The 20717-nt window shown below is 45.1% G+C and overlaps 1 protein-coding gene across 9 annotated transcripts in view; it reads left to right on the top strand.

Moving 5' to 3' along the window:
* Positions 1–20717, top strand: part of ERG (ETS transcription factor ERG) — a 280990-nt gene that overhangs the window by 36759 nt on the left and 223514 nt on the right. The window lies entirely within an intron of this gene.

Raw genomic sequence — 20717 nt, 5'->3', positions numbered from 1 at the left:
GGAGCAGCCATCTTGTTACAAGAAGTAAGCTGTGTGTTGGGGTAGTAGAAAGTCAAAACAGAAGGAGTTGGGTCTCTGATAATCACAGCAGTCTTTATCTAACTATTTTGATATGATTTAAGCCACCATTAAAAAAATTATATTCTGGTGAAATATAACAAAATTTACCATTATAGCCATTTGTAAGTGTGCAGTTCAGTGGTATGAAGGATATTCACAGTATCGTGTAACCATCACCACTGTCCATTTCTAGAACTTATTCATAATCACAAATGGAAACTCTGTACCCATTAAACTAACTCCCTGTCTTAGTCAGCTCAGGCTTCTATAAGAAAATTGTAGTATGGATGGCTTAAATAACATATATTTCTTACAGTTCTGGGGTCTGGGAAGTCCAAGATCAGGGTGCCAGGATGGTCATGTTCTGGTGAGAGCCCTCTTCCCGCTTGCAGACAACTGCCTTCTTGCTGTGTCCTCACATGGCAGAAACAGAGAGAAGCAACCTTTCTCTTGTCTCTTCTTATAAGGACACTTATAATCCAATCATGAAGGCTCCCCTTCATGACCTAATTACCTCCAAAAGGCTCCATCTCCAAGTGTCATCATATTGGCAGTTAGAGCTTTAACATGTGAATTTTAGGGGAACACAAACATTAAGTCCATAATACGCCCCATTCCTCTATCCCCCGAGCCCTTAGCAACTTCTATTCTGCTTACTGTCTTTATGAATTTGACTACTTTAGCGACCTTATATAGGTGGAATCATATAGTATTTGTCTTTTGGTGTCTGGCCTATTTCACTCAGCATAATATCTTCAAGTTTCATCCATATTGTACCATGTTTCAGAATTTCATTCCCTTTTAAGCCTGAATAATATGGAATTTTGTTTATCCATTCATCTGTTGATGTACCTTTGGGTCATTTCTATCTGTTGGCGGCTGTGAGTAGTGCTGCTGTGAACACTGACATGCAAGTATCTGATTCTCTGCTCTCAATTCTTTTGTGTATATACGCAGAAGTGAGATTAATGGGTCACGTGGTAATTTTATGCTTAACTTTTCGAGGAACTGTGGTACACTCTTCCACAGTGGCTGTACCATTTTGTATTCCCATTTGCATGCCCAGAGGTTCCAATTGCTCCACACTCTTACCAACACTAGTTACCGTCTGTTATTTTGATAGTAGCCATCCTCATGGCTGTGCAGTGGCGTCTCATTGTGGTTTGGATTTGCATTTCACTAATGATTGATGGTGTTGAACACCTCTTCGTGTGCATATTGGCCATCTGCCTATCTTCCTTGGAGAACTGTCTGTTCAACCCTTTGCCCATTTTTAAATTAGGTTGCTTGCTTTGAAAAGCTGCCATTTTTAAAAGTCAATGTTATCTCTTAAATCACAGAGCCATAGACGAAACTAATGGAATATTGAATTCAGAGGTCCAGCTTATTCTCAATTTTCCTGAGACTCTGTGACAATGAAAGTTTCAAAAGGTGCCCGGTGTCTTGTCTGTCCATATTCACTTGAGGGGCTCATAGAGGAAGGATGTAAATAATGTAATAATGAGCAGAAAAGATATGTTTGACATGTGTAAATGTGTCTGGTGCAAAATGGATTCTTTATACTCGCAAATATAACTATAGAAGAAGATGAGGGTTGTAGGGTACGTATCAACTGACAATAAATACAATGATAAAAAGAAGTCAATGTTATCTCTGTTGCTTACAACTAAAATGAATCCTAACTAATACACTTGTCTGTTGCTTTGACTGTGATGAGAACCCCTGGTGTACCAGTCCTGGAAGTCAGTTATAATTGCCTCTGGTCTGTGGCAGAGAGAGTGACTGATTGGTCTCAGGTTCCCTGCTTAGAGCTTGAGCAGGGATGGAGGAGCTTAGGTTTCCTACCTCCTATTCCAAGGGTTTACCTGTCACTGTCTCCCACTGGAGAGGTCTACAAGCAGGCATCTCTGAGCTTTATATATTCCTGTCCAAGGGCTGCAAGATGCTGTGAATTGTGAACTCAGCATGGGAAACTTTGCTACTGATTTGTAAATGTTGTCTACCTAAAAAGAGGTCATTACTTTGCATTAATAATAATAATAGTGATAGTAATAACCACAGTGATAATGATAATATTAATTAGTTTAGGATACTTCGGTAGAAGGGGGACACTGTGGAGGGCCCTAGTCATTTGTGAGCAAAAGCTGTGTATCGCCGCTCTCTTTGTCTTTTGATAAAAGAGAAAAAAGTTAATAATACAGATAGGATGAACAGTGATTGTTTATGAGAAATGGTGTAAAAGGGCTCGACCTAGCCTGGTTGGCTCTGTGGATAACAGGGGTTATTCTGAAAGCTTGGAGCATGTGGACGGAAGAGGCGGGAGGTTTGAGAGAAAGGAGAGTGGAGGTGCTGGGCGCCCCCTCCCCGGGAGGGTCCCACTTCCATGGGAAACAAGACCCTGGGAAGGAGGTGGCCAGGTAGACTCTTGAGCTGCCCAACTGGCAGACTGTGCTGTGTTCCCAGTTATTCTGCTATAGATACATCCTGGAATGAATGCTCTAACGCTTTGCTCGGCCCAGTAGCTAGGGGTGGGGTGTTGCGTGTTTAACTGACTCTTCCTCATCCGCATCCTAAGGTCATCACATTCATACTGTTGTGTTTGTGGTTCTGGGTAACGTGTGGGGTCCATCAGCGATAGACAGCTCACGTGATCCCTTAGACAGGCAAGGCTCTTAAAGATGTTTTTAAATGGCTGAACTCATGTCACCCTCTTATGACTCTGTGGTCTTTAGTTCTTAATGGCATGAGTGGAATTCAGGTAGAAAAAGATGATAAATACAGAGAAGCAAAAGGAAGAAAAAAACTCTCTGTAATGTCCCTGTAGAGTTATCCACTGTTACTATTTTGTTTTATATAGTTCCAGACTCTTTTATGCATAGTTATATAAAGATATACATCGAAAAAACACTGCATCCCTTCTTTGCCTAGGAGTATTATGACATTTAAAAATACTGAGGAGGGGGCTTCCCTGGTGGCGCAGTGGTTGAGAGTCCGCCTGCCGATGCTAGGGGACGCAGGTTCGTGCCCCGGTCTGGGAAGATCCCACGTGCCGCGGAGCGGCTGGGCCCGTGAGCCATGGCCGCTGAGCCTGTGCTTCCGGAGCCTGTGCTCCGCAACGGGAGAGGCCACAACAGTGAGAGGCCCCCATACCCTCCCCCCCAAAAAAAAAGCAAAACAAACAAACAAAAATACTGAGGAGGGACTTACCTGGTGGAACAGTGGTTAAGTCTCCGCCTGCCAATGCAGGGGACACGGGTTCGATCCCTGGTCCGGGAAGATCCCAAATGCTGCGGAGCAACTAAGCCCATGCGCCACAACTACTGAGTTTGTGCTCTAAAGCCCACGAGCCACGACTACTGAGCCCGCCTGCAGTAACTACTGAAGCCCGTGTGCCTAGAGCCCGTGCTCCACAACAAGAGAAGCCACCACAATGAGAAGCCCGTGCACCGCAACGAAGCGTAGCCCCCGCTCACTGCAACTAGAGAAAGCCTGTGCATAGCAACGAAGATCCAACCCAGCCAAAAATAAATAAATGTTCCTTTTTACAAAAAAATAAAAATATTGAGGAGGTCAGATGAATAAACAAGTCTGTCTAGTTCACATCTTCAAAAAGCTGGGAAAATACTGGTTTCTTAGAGAAACACTGGAGTTCATTTCTGCTCATCTTCCATATCGCATAAGGAAGACAGAAATACTGAATGTACTGTATTAGCTTTCAGGTCCTATGTCACTAAGTGTGTTATGCAGCTGACGTTTTTTATCCTTGTAGCACGAGACTTTCTCTAGTAAGGAAGCAGTTGTTGAGTTTATATTCAAGTGTATGCACCTTAATCTGGGCAACTATTTCATGCTAGATTCCTGGAATTGTAGCTATGCTCTCTGTCCCGTCTTTTTTAAAACATCTTTATTGGAGTATAATTGCTTTACAATGGTGTGTTAATTTCTGCTTTATAACAAAGTAAATCAGTTATACATATACATATGTCCCTATATCTCTTCCCTCTTGCATCTCTCTCCCTCCCACCCTCCTTATCCGACCCCTTTAGGTGGTCACAGAGCACGGAGCTGATCTCCCTGTGCTATGCGGCTGCTTCCCACTAGCTATCTGTTTTATGTTTTGTAGTGTATATATGTCCATGCCACTCTCTCACTTTGTCACACCTTACCCTTCCCTCTCCCCATATCCTCAAGTCCATTCTCTAGTAGGTCTGTGTCTTTATTCCCGTCTTACCCCTAGGTTCTTCCTGACCTTTTTTTTTCTTAGATTCCATATATATGTGTTAGCATATGGTATTTGTTTTTCTCTTTCTGACTTACTTCACTCTGTATGACAGACTCTAGGTCCATTCACCTCACTACAAATAACTCAATTTCATTTCTTTTTATGGCTGAGTAATATTCCATTGTATATATGTGCCACATCTTCTTTATCCATTCATCTGTCGATGGACACTTAGATTGCTTCCATGTCCTGGGTGTTGTAAATAGAGCTGCAGTGAACATATTGGTACATGACTCTTTTTGAATTATGGTTTTCTCAGGGTATATGCCCAGTAATGGGATTGCTGGGTCGTATGGTAGTTCTATTTGTAGTTTTTTAAGGAACCTCCGTACTGTTCTCCCTAGTGGCTATGTCAATTTACATTCCCACCAACAGTGCAAGAGGGTTCCCTTTCCTCCACACCCTGTCCAGCATTTATTGTTTCTAGAGTTTTTGATGATGGCTAATCTGACCAGTGTGAGATGATATCTCATTGTAGTTTTGATTTGCATTTCTCTATTGGTTAATGATGTTGAGCATTCTTTCATATGTTTGTTGGCAATCTTTTGGAGAAATGTCTATTTAGGTCTTCTGCCCATTTTTGTATTGGCTTGTGTGTTTTTTTCTTATTGAACTGCATGAGCTGCTTGTAAATTTTGGAGATTAATCCTTTGTCAGTTGCTTCATTTGCAAATATTTTCTCCCATTCTGAGAGTTGTCTTTGGTCTTGTTTATGGTTTCCTTTGCTGTGCAGAAGCTTTTAAGTTTCATTAGGTCCCATTTGTTTATTTTTGTTTTTATTTCCATTTCTCTAGGAGGTGGGTCGAAAAGGATCTTGCTGTGATTTATGTCATAGAGTGTTCTGCCTATGTTTTCCTCTAAGAGTTTGATAGTGTCTGGCCTTACATTTAGATCTTTACTCCATTTTGAGCTTACTTTTGCGTATGGTGTTAGGGAGTGTTCTAATCTCATACTTTTACATGTAGCTGTCCAGTTTTCCCAGCACCACTTATTGAAGAGGCTGTCTTTTCTCCACTGTATATTCTTGCCTCCTTTATCAAAGATAAGGTGACCATATATGTGTGGGTTTATCTCTGGGCTTTCTATCCTGTTCCATTTATCTATATTTCTTTTTTGTGCCAGTACCATACTGTCTTGATTACTGTAGCTTTGTAGTATAGTCTGAAGTCAGGGAGCCTGATTCCTCCAATCTAGTAATAAACCTACCTAAGGAGACAAAAGACCTGTATGCAGAAAATTATAAGACACTGATGAAAGAAATTAAAGATGATACAAATAGATGGAGAGATATACCATGTTCTTGGATTGGAAGAATCAACATTGTGAAAATGACTCTACTACCCAAAGCAATCTACAGATTCAATGCAATCCCTGTCAAACTACCACTGGCATTTTTCACAGAACTAGAACAAAAAATTTCACGTCTGACCTGTCTTGAAAACATTGAGTTAGGATATCATTGGGAAGTGGTATTTGATCTACCTATTTTTTTTTTTTTTTTTTTGTCACAGATTAACCTAACATTCCCAGATAGACTCCTCTGATGAGTTTTACATGGATGTCTTGACAATTTTATGTTTTTGTTTGTTTTTAGTTTTTGCAACCCAAGTCCCTCTTCACTAGAAGTCTTCAAAAGCATTCACTTTATATATGAAATATTGAACATCTGCTTCTGTTGCTTTTCAATGAATGCTGTTTCTCACAAATATTTTTTTTGTTTTGTTTTGAGCTTAAAAAATGTTTTGAATGTAAAATGCTGCTTAAGTTTTGATAGTTTCATTGTTTCGTTTGCCAGTGCATCTTTCCAAACGATGTAGTGTTTTTAGCACTTCTTACTGACTATGGCTGTGTAGCTGAATTTGGTTGTTCTGTGAGGGGTCATACCATGGTCGCATAGCTGGCCAGTGGTTCAGCCGAGAGTCAAACCCAGGTTGTTACACGAGGATGGAGAGAGACAGGTGCTCTAGAAGGTCCCACAGAAGTGCGGTTTCACCAAGACTGTCCGGGGGTCAAGGATGGCTTCTCAGAAGAGCCAGTGAATGCACTGGGTCTAAAGGCAAACACAAGTTAGCTGGATTGAGTAGGGAGGAAGTTTCCAGGAGGCATATGCAAAAGCATGCCACCTAGTGCTTATGCATTCTGGTGACAGTCAGCGGTTCACCGAGGCCAGACCATAGGATGGGCGGTGAGGAGTGGCCAGAGGTGACCCAAAAGGTAGGAGTGAGGACGTCTGAGTCCCATGGTTGGCTCAGCTCAGAGCTTTGCCCTGAGGTTTCAAATGCAGCCTGAAGCATGAAGAAAGCTGAGATTATTTAATAAGTAGTTTTTCTCTTCAAAATGAAAAGCATCTCAAGAATGTTTTTATTTGCTATGTGATGACAACAATCCTGAGAGCTTTAAAACCTCTTTTGTAAAAAATTTGCTCGGGAAGAAATGGCTCACTTGAATCGTATGTTAGTGAAGATAGAGCCAGGATGTCCTTTAAGACATCTAACGCCTGAATATTACAAATTGCTTTGTTTCGTTATGGAAGGTGTCTTGTGTGTCACAGGCAAGGGGCCCAGATGCACAGATTCATTTCAAGTTCAATTCCTCCCAGGTGGGTGATCATCTGTGCCTTTTTCAGAGGTGTGCTGCCTGTGCAGAGCAACACATGTGCTTCCTTTCTTTAGGGAGCGACACATCTGAGTCCAGGACTTTCATTTCCTGCTACAATGATGTGTAAAACAAGCTAACACGTGTAAAAGCTCTGTTGCACTGTGATACTGCAAAACGTGCTATTATAGTTCAGGTGACAAAACCCCAGACACTACCTGACAGGTGAAGAGATAAATGAAATCATATTTTGAGCATGACAAACCATTTCAGAGATAATGTATAAAGATCTTACATTTGGCTGGGTCTTCTCTAAGTTTGAATCTAATCTGCGCTGCAAGAAAAATGAATCAGTGTTTTCACTTGCTTTCTGTTTACTTTATACAAACTCTGTGTGTGTGTGTGTGAGCTATTTGATATTGAAAGAGACCTAAGAAACCTTTCATTCAGGAATGGCAGAGTCTCATTTTCCTAGATGTCAGCCAGCCTTCAATCTCCTCCATTGATTTGGCTGAGAACGCAAAGAGGAATGCTCTTTGGTGAGTTGTGTTGACCTGTGGAGAGTGAAAAGCCCAGATTATGGTCAGAATTAGGGCATATCCAGTGCCCCTCCTGAATGGAAGGCTCGTGACAGGTTGTGTCCTGGCACAGGGGATGGCGGCACCTGAGGCGGTAGTGACTGCAGGGTGTGCCCACACTTCTTCCCTGTGGCTTGGCATTCCTGGGGCAGCACCTGAGCGGCGTGGGCATGACCCAGAGTCCCACAGGTGCTGGGTCAGGCTGCATTACAGAGCAGTCGCTGGCTTGTTTACCCAGAGGTTCAAGGCAGTCTCTGCCCTCTTGTCAATTTCCCAGTCTTTTGCACTCAGTGAGTAGACTGGATGTCAACCCACTAAGGCCAAGATGGTCTCGTGTTCATCTTTGTATGTAAGCAGCTCTGCTAGCTCATAAATCTTGTAATAGTTTGTTGAAATGAGTTACCACAGTGGCTCATATCAGAACCTTTCTCCAGGGTAGGTTTTCCCTGTGGGAAAGGCACTGGTGGGGAGTCGGGTGGAGAGCACCTAAGGGAAGTCTGGAAGTTCTGATGGTAAACGTGGACCATGTCATCGTCTGGCCTTGGGCTGACCTTGCACAGCTCCCTGGATCACTCTCAGGCTTGATGCCCTGGCATCTTTGAGGTAGACTTACTCTGTTTTGGGGAAGTATCTACTGGCAGTGATAATTTTCATTTATGTATTAGTCAGCTTTTGCTGCAGTAACAAACAGTCCTGAAACTCTCAGTGGCTAATAACAACAGATATTTATTTCTTACTGGGAAGACCACAGGTCAGATGTAGCTCTGTTGGGCTCCTTTCTGGGTCCCGGGTGGAAGGGGCAGAAGCTGACGGGTGAGCAGAGTCCTGTGATTCCTCTTGGAGTTGCCCCCTGGAATGGGTACACTTTCACGTTTGCCTACATTTATTGGTCAGAACCAAGTGCATGGGCAAGACCAAAGTTAATGGGGAGGTGGGTGCCCTGTGCCCACAGGAAGGCCAGGGCAAGTCTCAGACAGCGGGTGGGGCTGCATTATTCTCTTACAGGAGGGACAGAGCTATGAGTTGGAGCAATCATCCACAATAATCTGGCATAATTCCTTTTTCACAGAAGGGGTTAGTCTGTTACTCTCTGAGTGACCTCATTTAGTCCCCCTGGCTTCCAAGACCACCCGTGGGCCGGTGCGTCCCAAACATCTCCATCCCTGATGGACCCGCCACACTCAAATTCCTGTATCCGAATGTTGGCCTGACATCTTACTTGGACGCCTAATGGGCATCTTTAAAATCGTTCCTCCAATAGTCTGTGCTCTTTTAGTAAATGGTAAAAACCCTTGGCATCGTTCTCAGCTCTTTCCCCGGAGACCAGGGGTGAAGTGTGGTAGATTATGGCTAAGGCCCTTCTAACCCAACATGTCTTTGTGTCCGTGAGTGTGGGTAAGCGGCTTCCAAAGAGATTCCACTTTCCAGGCTCTTCAGACCAAATTTACCACCTGCCGCTCCCCACCTGATGACCCTGACCACATCTGCAAGGGGAAACTCGATTTAGCTCTGGACTGGTGGGTAGAAAGGCCTGTCCTTGGATAATAGTGAACGGTGGCACCCACGTTCAAATCCATCTCTTTCTGCCTCCTAAAATCCATGCATTTTCTGCTACACAGATGTCATGATAGAGTCAGCTGCTGTGGCATCCTTAAAATCTTAGTGATGGCTCAGATGTTAATGGCTCAGAATCCCCATTTTTTAACTTATTGAAAAAAATCTATTCCTTATGCATGAGACAACGTAAGCTGAATTTTAAAATAAATAGAACCAGTGTTCTCTTTCATTGGTCATTTTCAAATTACAGTATTGTTCCTTCCTAAGCAGACAAGCTGGCTTTAGGGCTGCAGAACACACCAGGGATTTTGGAGCTAGAAGCCGAAGGTTCGTTTTGGCTATTACCCATGGGCAGGAGAGTTGACTTGGCGTTCTTCTTAGTCCTTGGAATAATGAACTCGAACAAAAGAACAAGTCATAGCTTTTCCACTGCTCAACCTCTCCAGCCCCGAAACCAAACCAGACTCGCAACTGACCACGTAAAACCTGACCAGACCAAACAGCCAAATAGCAGAAGATCCCTGCTGAAGACACCAGGTCACGTGGAAGGAATATCATCCTGATTTATTGAGCCTCTTTATCTAACACTTAAAATGCTGATTTACAGAGGGAACCCAGCCCAGATATCTCAACAGAACGCAGCACTTCTGCTTGGCTGGCATTCTGTAGATTGTCAATGGTCTCTTCACCCTATGTTTTCCCATTCAAGTGTGTAAAGCTTTTTGAGTTGAAATAACACGAAGCACATTCAAAAATCATCCAAACTTTATCAGATGTCTCCTTTCCTTTTGGGATACATTCAGGCAGTTAGACCATAACCTACATATTTTTCTTCCTCTTGTGTTTTTGTTGGTATCTTCATAATCGATGTGATGAATTATGTCCCAGGATAAAACAAATGCTCATGGTACTGGAAAGCGATGGCAGGGAGGCTGCATGAAGCCAGCGTGCCATAAATTTACGGATACCAGGGCGCACTGAGATGGGGCAGTGGCTTGCCTAGCTAATTTATGAAGCCATAAGTCTGGTAATAAATTCTGGCTCTATAAACTGTGTCAGGCAGTGTAGATTGAAATATAGTAGATTCACCTAGTTCATTGTGCGGGGCCTCCTGAGCTGTCCCCGTTAGTTAGGCTCTCAGAAAAGTGCTGCTCTCAGGTTTGCTAGGAGACCCCGTGTGCCGTTTTAATGAACTGTGTTAATGAACTGTGAGGCCAGGGGGTGAGGTAAGCTGGGACTGCGGTGAGATTAAGTGGGAGAGAGAGGAAACATGGAAGAAGGAAGAAGAAGGGGGAGAGGGAGAAGGAGGAAGTGTCACGTCTTGAAGGAGACGTTTAGAAGGGCCCAAGGCTCTTCTCTGGTCCTCTGGACGCCAGGTCTGTGGGCCACAATACCAGACTCCATTGGCTCATGAGGCTGGAGTCCTTGAAATACTTTCACCTTAGTGTCTGGACTGCCTTGGGTATGAGGAAGGGACGGAGTCTACAAGCAGAGTCTGCCATTGGCGCCATCTTGGCGATGTCAGGAGATGGATGGCAGCGGAACCGAGTGAATTTGATTTGATTGGAAATACCTGGCGGACCCGGTCGGCTTCCCACTGAGCCCAGCTTCGCATGATCCTTTACAGCGACGTCTCCTTCATATTTTAGGTTCCTCCTCAGTTCCTTCCTTAGTCCTTAACTTTGTTTTATTAAGCGCTCGCTACATTTTCAGAACTGGGTTTGCAGAGTCTCCAACACAGAGCCGCTCACTCAGTGGTCCCCACGTCCAGGGGGCTTAGATCATTGGATTCTCCTTTGATAGCCGGTGGAGCTGAGGCACAGACACTGACCAGTGTCCCGCGGCCAGTGAGCGGTGGAGGGGAGCGTGAATGCACCCGAGTGGGCTTAGTCCTCACGTACTTTCTTCCCCGTCTCGGGGCGGGGGGGATGCACTATTTTTTCACGGCTGGCTGGTCCTGACTGTCCCCATGTCTTGGGGGAGGTGGGGCCGTTACCGCTCTAGTGACAGAACAGCTGCACTGCCCAGAGGCCATGGCCTTTCTCTAGAGGGATTTTCTGAAGGGCTCACTATTATCTGTTTTATTAAGTTATGAATTTTTAAAGTTTAAAAAAATTGTTCTTTCTTTTCCTTCCCCCCCCCCCCAAGTGAGGGGATTTGATCCTTGTTGCCAACCTTATAGTTATGGTGATTTAAAACCAAGCTTCTTGCTTTGGGGCCCAAAGAATGTCGTTGAGATTCTCCCTGATCTAAGTCGCTTTATGACGACCATGCTGTGTCACTTTCTCATCGTCCGCTGTGATTTCTAAGGGGCCTGTCTATAAATTTCCACCGATTTATATCCTGATGTTTGCTCTTTCCACTCCTGTCGTCTCCTGAATGAATCTGTTTATGCCAAGCTGCTCTTTGGACCCTGGTTTTGCACAGCCTGCAAGGCCACTTTCACTCCTCAAAGCATCTTACACGTTGGGGTCTTACCCCAGGCTTGGCTGCCGACTTCTATGGGGCTGGGAGCTGGGTTGCTGCAGGGGATGCTGTCAGTTTCCCACCTATGGCTTTGCCTTGATTTTCTACGTCGTCTTACTTTCTAATCTGACTGCTGATGGTCCGGAAGCCTCCATCCCCCTGTCCTCCCACGAAGCAGCAGAAGTTGCACCTGACACGCATGGCCGCATGCCTACTGCTCCTTCATCCCTTCAACTGCTGCTCCAGGCTGCCCTGACCCCCAGGGGCTGCTCCAGGCTGACCAGGAGCCGCTGGCTGCTCCCCCCTTGCTGTCACCTGTGAGAGCATCCCTGCGGGGAAGATAGAGCCTTCCTCGCCTCTCTCCTCTGGAGAGAGATTCTGCCTGGTGCCTTCCTCAGCAGCAGACTCTCAACAAACCATTTAGGAAACAAACGACATTCAGTTTCAGTCTGAACGCGTCCTATCAAGTGTTTAGGGCGAAATGGAAACAATACGGAAACTGACGGAAATCTCCAGACCACTTCCATGAAATAGAAACGCTGTCAGTGACTTGAGTCACCATGTGGAATAGAAATGGGTTCGGGACCTGCACTGTCTGCTGTCCAGTGAATGTTGTCACGAGCTGAAGAGCTGAGGAAGGAGGTGAAGCAAACAGTGTGCCTCGCTACCCTTGTTTCTGCTTTAAAAACTCCATCAAGGGCATTTAAAATGAAGGCAGAGGGACATTTTTCAGGACAACTCTAAATTTATTAAATAAAGTGTTCTCCTAAGTGTCAGTGGCGGCTGATGGTGCGTGGAGAGTTCCCCGTGCTGGGCGAGTGGTCCACCTGCCCTTGCTGTTTGGTTTGGGGGGAGGCTGAACACGGGCCTGTTGGCAGGCTCCTCCTGGCGGGCTGTTCCAGATCTGCTGTGGCTGGAGAGCTGGGCTGGAAAAGAGCACATGCTCTGTGCCTGAGGTGTGCTGGGCCCGTGTTTCCCCATGAACTGCTCTTTCCAGGGGAATTTTTCATTAAATCTCCTTAGTTAAGACATATTTATGGCACCGTGGAGTCTCAGAATTGGAAGAACCTTGAAGCCACCTCTGCCAAAGTCCATGAGGGAAAACAATGACATTTACCCAGACCACAGCAGTGTCGTTCAAGGCGACTCTCTTATCCCCAGGTGGAGATCGTTTAGAAGTTGGGTTTGGGGAAGGAGAATGTGATGTGACTCCTTAGGCCTCTTTGCCAGAAATCCAGGCAGATAATCTGATGAGATGCTGTCCCTCTCAGTAGATTCTGTTGTAGGGATGGACCCTGGTTGGGAGTCTTCAGGGAATTTCTGGATTCCCGAATCCTTTGGCGCTCTATAGGTTGATGTCAGTGTAGATGGACAGAGGTGTCGGGAAAGCACCGTCCTTATTTGCTGTGCTCACAGCTGAGTGTGGGCCTCCGCCCAAGCTCTTAAACATATCCCTTCCCTATTCTGATAATTCATCAAAACATTTCTTTTCTGAGTCCCAGGTCCAGTCTATGGCAGATGATTAAGAGATGAAAATAGCTGAGGGCCTGAAGAATCGTAATCAACCATCCATTCATTCACTTAATGTCTCTTAGTGCCCACACGCCAAGTGTTATGCCATGTGCTCGGGAGCCCACAATGAACAACGGGAATCACTACGGGGCCGCACCAGTGCTGAGCTGCTGTCAGCTCTTACCGCTCACAGGAGTTGATAGTATAACTTACCTTCCCAAGTCTGGGTTCAGAGACATCACGTTGATAGCTGGAAGCTGGCCCCGGTGGGAGTATTTGCACCATGGACATTGGTAATGGCTACAAACTGGGGCTTTCTTTTCTAAGAAACAGACAACGCTTTTAGCAGCGCACTCCCCTGCCTCAAGCTTACGTTCTGATAATCAACTATCATGTATTATGAGTATTGTTACAGGTGGACCTCATCTTACTGCACTTCGTTTTTTTTATTGTGCTTCACAGATACTGTGTTTTTTGCAAATGGAAGGTTTGTGGTAACCCTGCATTGAGCAAGTCTCTCGGGGCCATTTTTCCAACAGCATGTGTTCACTTCATGTCTCCGTGTCACATTTTGGGAATTCCTGCAATATTTCAAACTTCCTTCTTTATTATGATATTTGTCCCGGTGATCTGTGATCAGTGACGTTACCGTTATGATTGATTTGGGGTGCCGTGAACCGCACCCATATAAGATGGTGACTTTAATCGATAAGTGTGTGTGTTCTGACTGCTCCACCGATTTGCTGTTCCCCTGTCTCTCTCCCTCTCCGGCAGACTCCCTTCTACCCTGAGACACAACAATATTGAAATTAGGCCACTTAATGACCCTACGATGACTGCTAAGTGTTCGAGGGAAAGGAAGAGTCAGTGGATGCGGCAACTTCATTGCTGTCTTATCGTATGTAATTGGCTCAGCTACCCTTACCTTCCCAGCCACCAACAAGGAGGCGAGGCCCTCCACCAGCAAAAAGTTGACGACTCGCTGAATGCTAAAAAATAGCATCTTTAGCAATAAAGTATTTTTAAATTAAGGCATGTACATTTTTTTTTTTAATCATGCTATTGCATACTTAAGAGACCACAGCATCCTGTAATCATAACTCTCATATGCACTGAGAGACCAAAAATTCCATGTAACTCACTTCATTGTGGTGGTCTGGAGCCAGACCCGCCATATCTCTGAGGTGTGCCGGTATTTAATATCCTTATTATTATTTATACAATAGAAGCCGTTTATTTATCTGGCTCTCTCTCATGCCAGTTGCTTGACCGACCTTGTCTCAATATCTTTACAACTACCTCTGAGATGGTTTCTATTGACCATGAAACTGAGGCTCGGGGAGGTTAGGAATTTAACTAGGGTCGCACACGTCGTAAACGTGGGAGCCAGAATCGGAATTGACCCTGACCTCAAAGCCCGTGGAGCCCAGCCTCGTGCTCTGCTGCCTCCTTCCAGAAGACCGTTCCAGAGGACCACACAGGCATCTTTAACAGGTGCCGTCCGCATGTACAGTGGCTTCAGTCCAAAGGTGTAGGAACTGGCGGACCTTTAGGCCCCAAGTCAAGTCATTTTGGACATTTTATTCAGATAATCGTTGTATGCGGCTATAGGTAACTCAGCACTTCTCAAATGTAAATTTACATCACCCAGCATTTTATCTACTGGTGAGGTAGCAGCGGGTCGTGTGGGTAACACTGGTATTGCCAGTTAAATTCTGCAAGCAGGCTATTTGCTTTAGGAAAGCGCAGCCTTCACCGGGTATCTCGGATTTCATGCCGCCTCTCTGCTTCCTCATGGGAAGGAATGGAGCCACTTCAGGGCCGTTGGTCACCCTCACTGCTCTGCCAGGACAGCAGTCGGTCTGCCGGTGAGGGAGTTGGTGGGAATGGAGTGAAGGAGACGGAGGGAAAAAAGTGGCGCTGTCCCTTGCTTGTCCCCGTAGTGCACAGTGAAGAGCCCTGGTCTGCAGGTGTGTTGACTGCCGCTGTTTGCTGAAGTGGGAGCTCTAGGGACAGTGTATGAAAATTAGGGACAGCCCACTGTGACAGGGAAGGGAGGGAAGCGGTGCCCTCCAAGAGGACGGTGTTTCATTTTTGTTGGAACGTGGACACGCGTGCTTTGGTGACTGGGCATCGTGCATTCATCCAAGAGCTCCGATGACACTGTGATCGTCAAATTTTACACTGTGGTCACTTCTGAGAGAACACACATCAACAACAGACTAGAAAGTAGCTGCTTGTTCTAATTTTTATTTTGGAAACTAAGTCTGACTAAAGGCCCGTGATTTCTTTTTTAAACTCATGGCAGTTTAGCATCTTGGACTCACTTGTGAGTTCACTGAACAGTCTTAAATAAGATGATGTGTCCCCGGCTGCCCTGGGGTGGACACATCCACCGTCCCTGCTACACCGATCCAATTGTGTGCTTGAAATGCATTTGACAAGATGAATCTTTTGTTACGCCAATAAGAACCAGCGAGCAAAGTAAGATGAATTGGGACTTCGAGGGTTCTCCCTGTTCAGATTTGTACATCTTTTACAAACAGTTAACATGGTTTGCAAATATAATCTGCTGCTTCGAAATGTCTAAGCAAATAACTGTAATGGTACCTAGTTGCTGTGTTTTATTTCTTCATCTTTTTATTCATAAACATTTAAATAATTGCCCAGTTGAAATGGAAGATGCAGGAAGGCCAGGGGACATTTCTAAAAGGAACGTATGGGATTTAATATGTGCAAATGCTCTTGATGTAAAAGGAATCCTCCCCTGACACATGATTTTAGCCTTATGAAAAAATAGACTATAAGGGAGGCACCATGTGTAATGATAGAAAATGAAAACCATTTTATAACCAAACAAAATATCAGTTTTACTAATATGCTTTAATCAAAATGCTACGCCTATTATGTTATTTCTTTAAAAAAGAAAGGAAGAAAAAGAGGGAAATCAATCCGAATCAATCACATTTTCAGGAAACTATTTTTGAGCAGAATTTTAAGGTCCCACTTAAGTAGTATTTTAAACTTTTCTAAACATTTTATGACCATGATTTTTGTAAAGTGGAATTCTTGAAGCAGGACATGGCTGGACCCTCAGGACATTTTTCTATGTTTTTTACTTGGCTGGCGTTTGCTACAGTCTTGGAAATGTCACCCACATTCTTCCTCCTATTTATAAGCTAGAGTACATAGAACTTAATGACAAAACTCATTTAAAATATCTCCGACTAAGTTTAGTTTATTTAGAAATCAAAGGCATTAACATTTTGACTCAGGAGAGAAGAATCACACAGAACACCTTTTTATCTTTCCTGCTTAGCGGGAGTTTCATAAGCCAGAAAACAGAAGTACGGCCTTCCCTACCCTCCTGTTTTGTCGTAGACTCTCAGTGTAATTCAGTTCACAGAGATTTATTGCTCATGATCTACGTGCCAGGCCCTGGGTGCTGAGGATACAACTGAGAGGAGAGCAGACTCGGGGCCCTGCCCTTGTAGCATCCTTTCTCCCCGGGGAGACAGTACAGAAAAAGAGATAAACAGCAAAAGGCCTGATTGGGTAGAAATCAGTGCTAAGAAGAAAAATAAAGCAGGGACAAGGGAATAGAGAACGTCGAGGGTCAGGGTTTTATAGTGACCGGTAACGGAGGGAGTGACATTTGGGTGAATGCCCTGTAGGAGGTGAGGGGCTGCCGTCAGCTAGCTGGGGAGGACTATTCCAGCCAGAGGGGACAGCCGGTGCCTTCTGCGTTGAGAAGCAGCAAAGGGGCCAGTGGGGGGCGGGGCAGAGGGACTGGGGAGAGTGGAGATGAGGTCAGAGACACAAGGGAGCGCCGAGGATGGAGGATGCCGACAGGCCACTGTGAGGACACGGGTCTTCAGTTTTTACTCTGTGCGAGATGGGAGCCCAGCACCCATCTCTTGAGCAACGGGGGTGACATGATATCATGTACGTTTTTACAAGATCACGCCGCTTTGCCGTGTGGACAGTAGGTGTTTGGTTCGAAGCAGAAAACACAGGAAGCTCTGGGAATGATCCGGATGAGAAATGATAGTGGTTTGGTGCAAAAGGTGGTTTTCCTGGAGGTCTGGGGGTGGGTGTGTCACATTCTGGCTGCGGTTTGGGTGTGGGAGAGGAGCAGAGAGGAAGTGAGGATGAAGCGGACATTTTGGGCTTCCGCCGGCCGGGCTTGGCGGCTCTGGGGTGAGAGGAGTTTTTGGTGGCAGGACAGCGGGGAACGGTGCCGAGGGCTTTTTCTTCGAGCCATCGTGCTCGACGCGTCTGTCCTCCTTCACGGGAGGCGCCGTCTTCCTTTTTCAGCCTCGCCGTGGACGTCGTCTCCTCCTCCTCCTCCTCCTCGTGCCTGCTTTGCGTGCAGGACCAGGCGCTGGATGGGGAGAGGCTGCCCAGATGCACGGGCCGTGCGGTCACAGGAAGGCGAGTATCGTTGCTGAGGTTTCCTTTCCCACGCCGCAGAGCAGCAAGATGGCTTGGATCAAAAGTTCACTGCCCGTAAGCGTGGTATGGTTGCCATTCAATACCGCCCACTTCGGTCAGCATGCTGTGTTTTCATTGAGACTTCGAGGAGTCCAGCCCCCTCCTGCTGGCACTCACCAGCCACTGCGGGGCTCAGGTTTAAGATGGGGAGGCTGGAAGGCGGAGATGGGGGTGGACGCCGACCAGGCGGACCTGTTCCAGGAGGGAGGCTGAGGCCACGCGCGGGCGGCCTTTGGGTCGTGACCTTTGCCGTGGCCCGGAAGCAGGCGTGGCCGGGAGCTGCCAGGAGCTTTGAAGGTGTGCCCTTCACCCCACCGGGATCTGAGCTTGGAGCCGATTTGTCAGAATCCAGCGTGCTCAGGAAAACATTTCAGTTCTCATTGCTTCCTGGGAAGCTTTGCTTTTGTGGGTAGGAGCAAATGAAGCATTAGCTGCTCTCAGTCACTTGCCGTGTGTTTGAACACCGATGGTGCTGAGTCCCACCCCGCTGTGATCTCGCACCTCCCTCCATCCTTACCGTGGCTTCTGGTCCGTCCCGCGTGCAGAGGGCTCCAGCCAGAGCCATGCTCAGAGCCGCAGAAGCTGCCTTAGAAACAGGCTTTGCGTGGTGGAGTGGCTTTTCTTCTTTAATGGTGTGGATTTGAAGTACACAAAGACCTGGTCATAGTGAAACAAACACATTCCACGTTCTCACTGACCCAGTTTAACATTTGCGAACACTTAGCTGTTATTTTCTTCAGATTCTTTTGAAAGAAATACTTCAAATAGTCAGTGATTCATTTACGTCCCTTCCCAGTCTCGGCTCTCCCACATGCCTTCGGTGGCCAGAAACCGGTGTGTGTATTCTCCCCCTCTCTCTGCACGCATGTGCCACGCATCTCACACACATTCACACACAGGCGCACACACGTGTATTCTGTGAATGCATTAAACATTTTTTACACAAATAGTGTTACTCCATGCATATTCTTCTGCAGTTTGCTTTTCCACTCAACTTTACGTTTTAAGGTTTATCAGTATTGGTATGTGTAGGTCTAGTTTATAGACCGATGTTTCTGGTGGTTCAGTTCTAATTTTTTCATAGTTTTCTTTGACTCATATCTAGATTATTTTTTAGTTTAAAAGTCTTTTTTTTTTTTGAGACGTCTTTTTGTTATTTCTAATCTTGTTTCACTGTAGTGAGAGAGTGTGGATATTCCTTCTTTGGCATTTGTGGATTATTTCTTTGGGACCTACTACCTAGTCCGTTTTTATAAATCCACCACATGGGCATGAAAAGAGTGGAATTTTTCTACTTTGTGCAGGAGCCTTTGAAAACCTGTTAGATCTAGCTGGATCGTTGTGTTTTTCAGATCTATCTGTAATAGGCACATTCAGCGACTTATTTTTCACCCTCTGTTTTTATCCTTGTGTAGATGAATCTCTTTCACAGCCCTTGTTGCTGACTCGCTGGTAGATTCAAACTTTCCAGTCTCCTTCAGCCATTCGTAAAAGGCTGATCTAGGCTAATTAAAAACTCTTACGTGATTTTACCCCTCCGTCCTCCCTAAACTGCCCTCCGAGGCGTGAGGGACAGGCCACGGGGGTATAGAGGGGGAGGTCTACTCTGTTATCTGTCCTCCACCTGGTTCTGGCTCCCCAGTGTATGGGGTATAGGGGTGGGTATAAAGTGAAATGAGTTGTCTGGCTGCTTCTGTAGGAGAAGCTTGGCTGTCGCCGTGTGTCTGATACTGTCCTCCTGAGGCCCTCTGGGTGGCAGCCCATGTGTAAGGGTATCAGGGGGACGGACCTATAAGGGTCCCTGGAGTGGGAGACCCCCTTTGGCCTGATTGCTGCCAGGCTGTCTCTGTTTGCCCTGGCAGCCTCCTGCTGGGCAGGCGGTTCTTACTGAATCCCAAGCTCATCTCTGTATCAGCAAGAGCCTTCAAGACTCTCTGTCTCTTACAGCGTCCATAGGAAACATCCTGGACTTGGCCCCATCCCCTACATAAACTGGCGAGGGACACTGCATCCACCTCTTAATAAGCCCAAGCCCCTCAGGTCTCTCTTGTCCTCAGTTTTGGGTTTTAGCCACCAAATCTCAGATGACAGCTAAAGTCTCACCAAACATCCTCTGAGAACTATCCATACTGGTTTCTTTTGATATAGTAGTTTTGGAGAAAGTGACGATTTCTCTCCATAACCTATAATAGATTTGTCTATTTCTCCTTATAATTCTGTTAATTTTAGCTTATCTGTCAATATTTTGAGGCTCTTGTTAGGGGCGTAGAGCTTCTGGATTTTTTATATCTTCTTGGAAAATCACTCCGTTTTATCATGGAGCATTGTCCATCTTTATCCGTAATTATGACTTTTGTCTTAAAAGCTACCTTTTCCTTATATAAAATCGCTGTTCCAGCTTTCTTTTTGTTAGGTGAAGTTTTTCTTGCTGTATCAGGTATATCTTTTGCAACAAGTTTATGTTAAACTTCCCTGTTTACATTTTAAATGTATCTGTTGTAAACAGAATATAACTCGGATTTTAAAAAAAAACCCGAAGAGGATATTTATGTTTTGATAACTGAATTTAATTGACAAAATGTATATTTATAATATTATTACTATATATATTTGTATTTATTACTGTTTTTTTCAGCTTCCCAATTTTACTCCTTTTCTGACTTTATCAAATGTATTTATTCCTCCTCTCCCCACCTACTGTTTTTGGAATGTATACATTCTAATTTTAGTCAATTTGGATATTCCTACAATTTTACAGGTATTCCTTAGCTAACAGATTCCAAAGTTAAATGGTATCTCTATCCTCTGTCTACAAAATACAAGCCTTCTGACTCCCATCTCTCATGTTATTGTCACCAAATTCCTTAGTTCTGCGCTGCTTTCAAATCCTTCTAAAATTGACCATTGTTGCCGTGTTTTTAATTGTTATCGACATTTATCTGGATTTCTCAACTGCTGACTGGTTTCTTTTGTGTGCCTTTGCTTCTTGAATTGAATTTTTTTCCCATTCTGGGCTTAATTTCCTTGTTACTGAAGACATACTTTGGTAGTTCTTTAATTAAATGTCTGTGAGTGGAAAATCCTTCAGTCTTTCCCCTCAACATTTTCTCAGTTCCCCCTGGTTCTTGAATGATCATTTTGCCTGACAGCTGTTTAGGTTACCAGCACTTGGA

Source organism: Kogia breviceps, chromosome 5, assembly GCF_026419965.1.
Source record: "Kogia breviceps isolate mKogBre1 chromosome 5, mKogBre1 haplotype 1, whole genome shotgun sequence".
NCBI lineage: Eukaryota > Metazoa > Chordata > Mammalia > Artiodactyla > Physeteridae > Kogia > Kogia breviceps.
The sequence above is the reverse complement of the archived record's forward strand: the minus strand, read 5'-3'. Positions and strand labels throughout refer to the sequence as shown.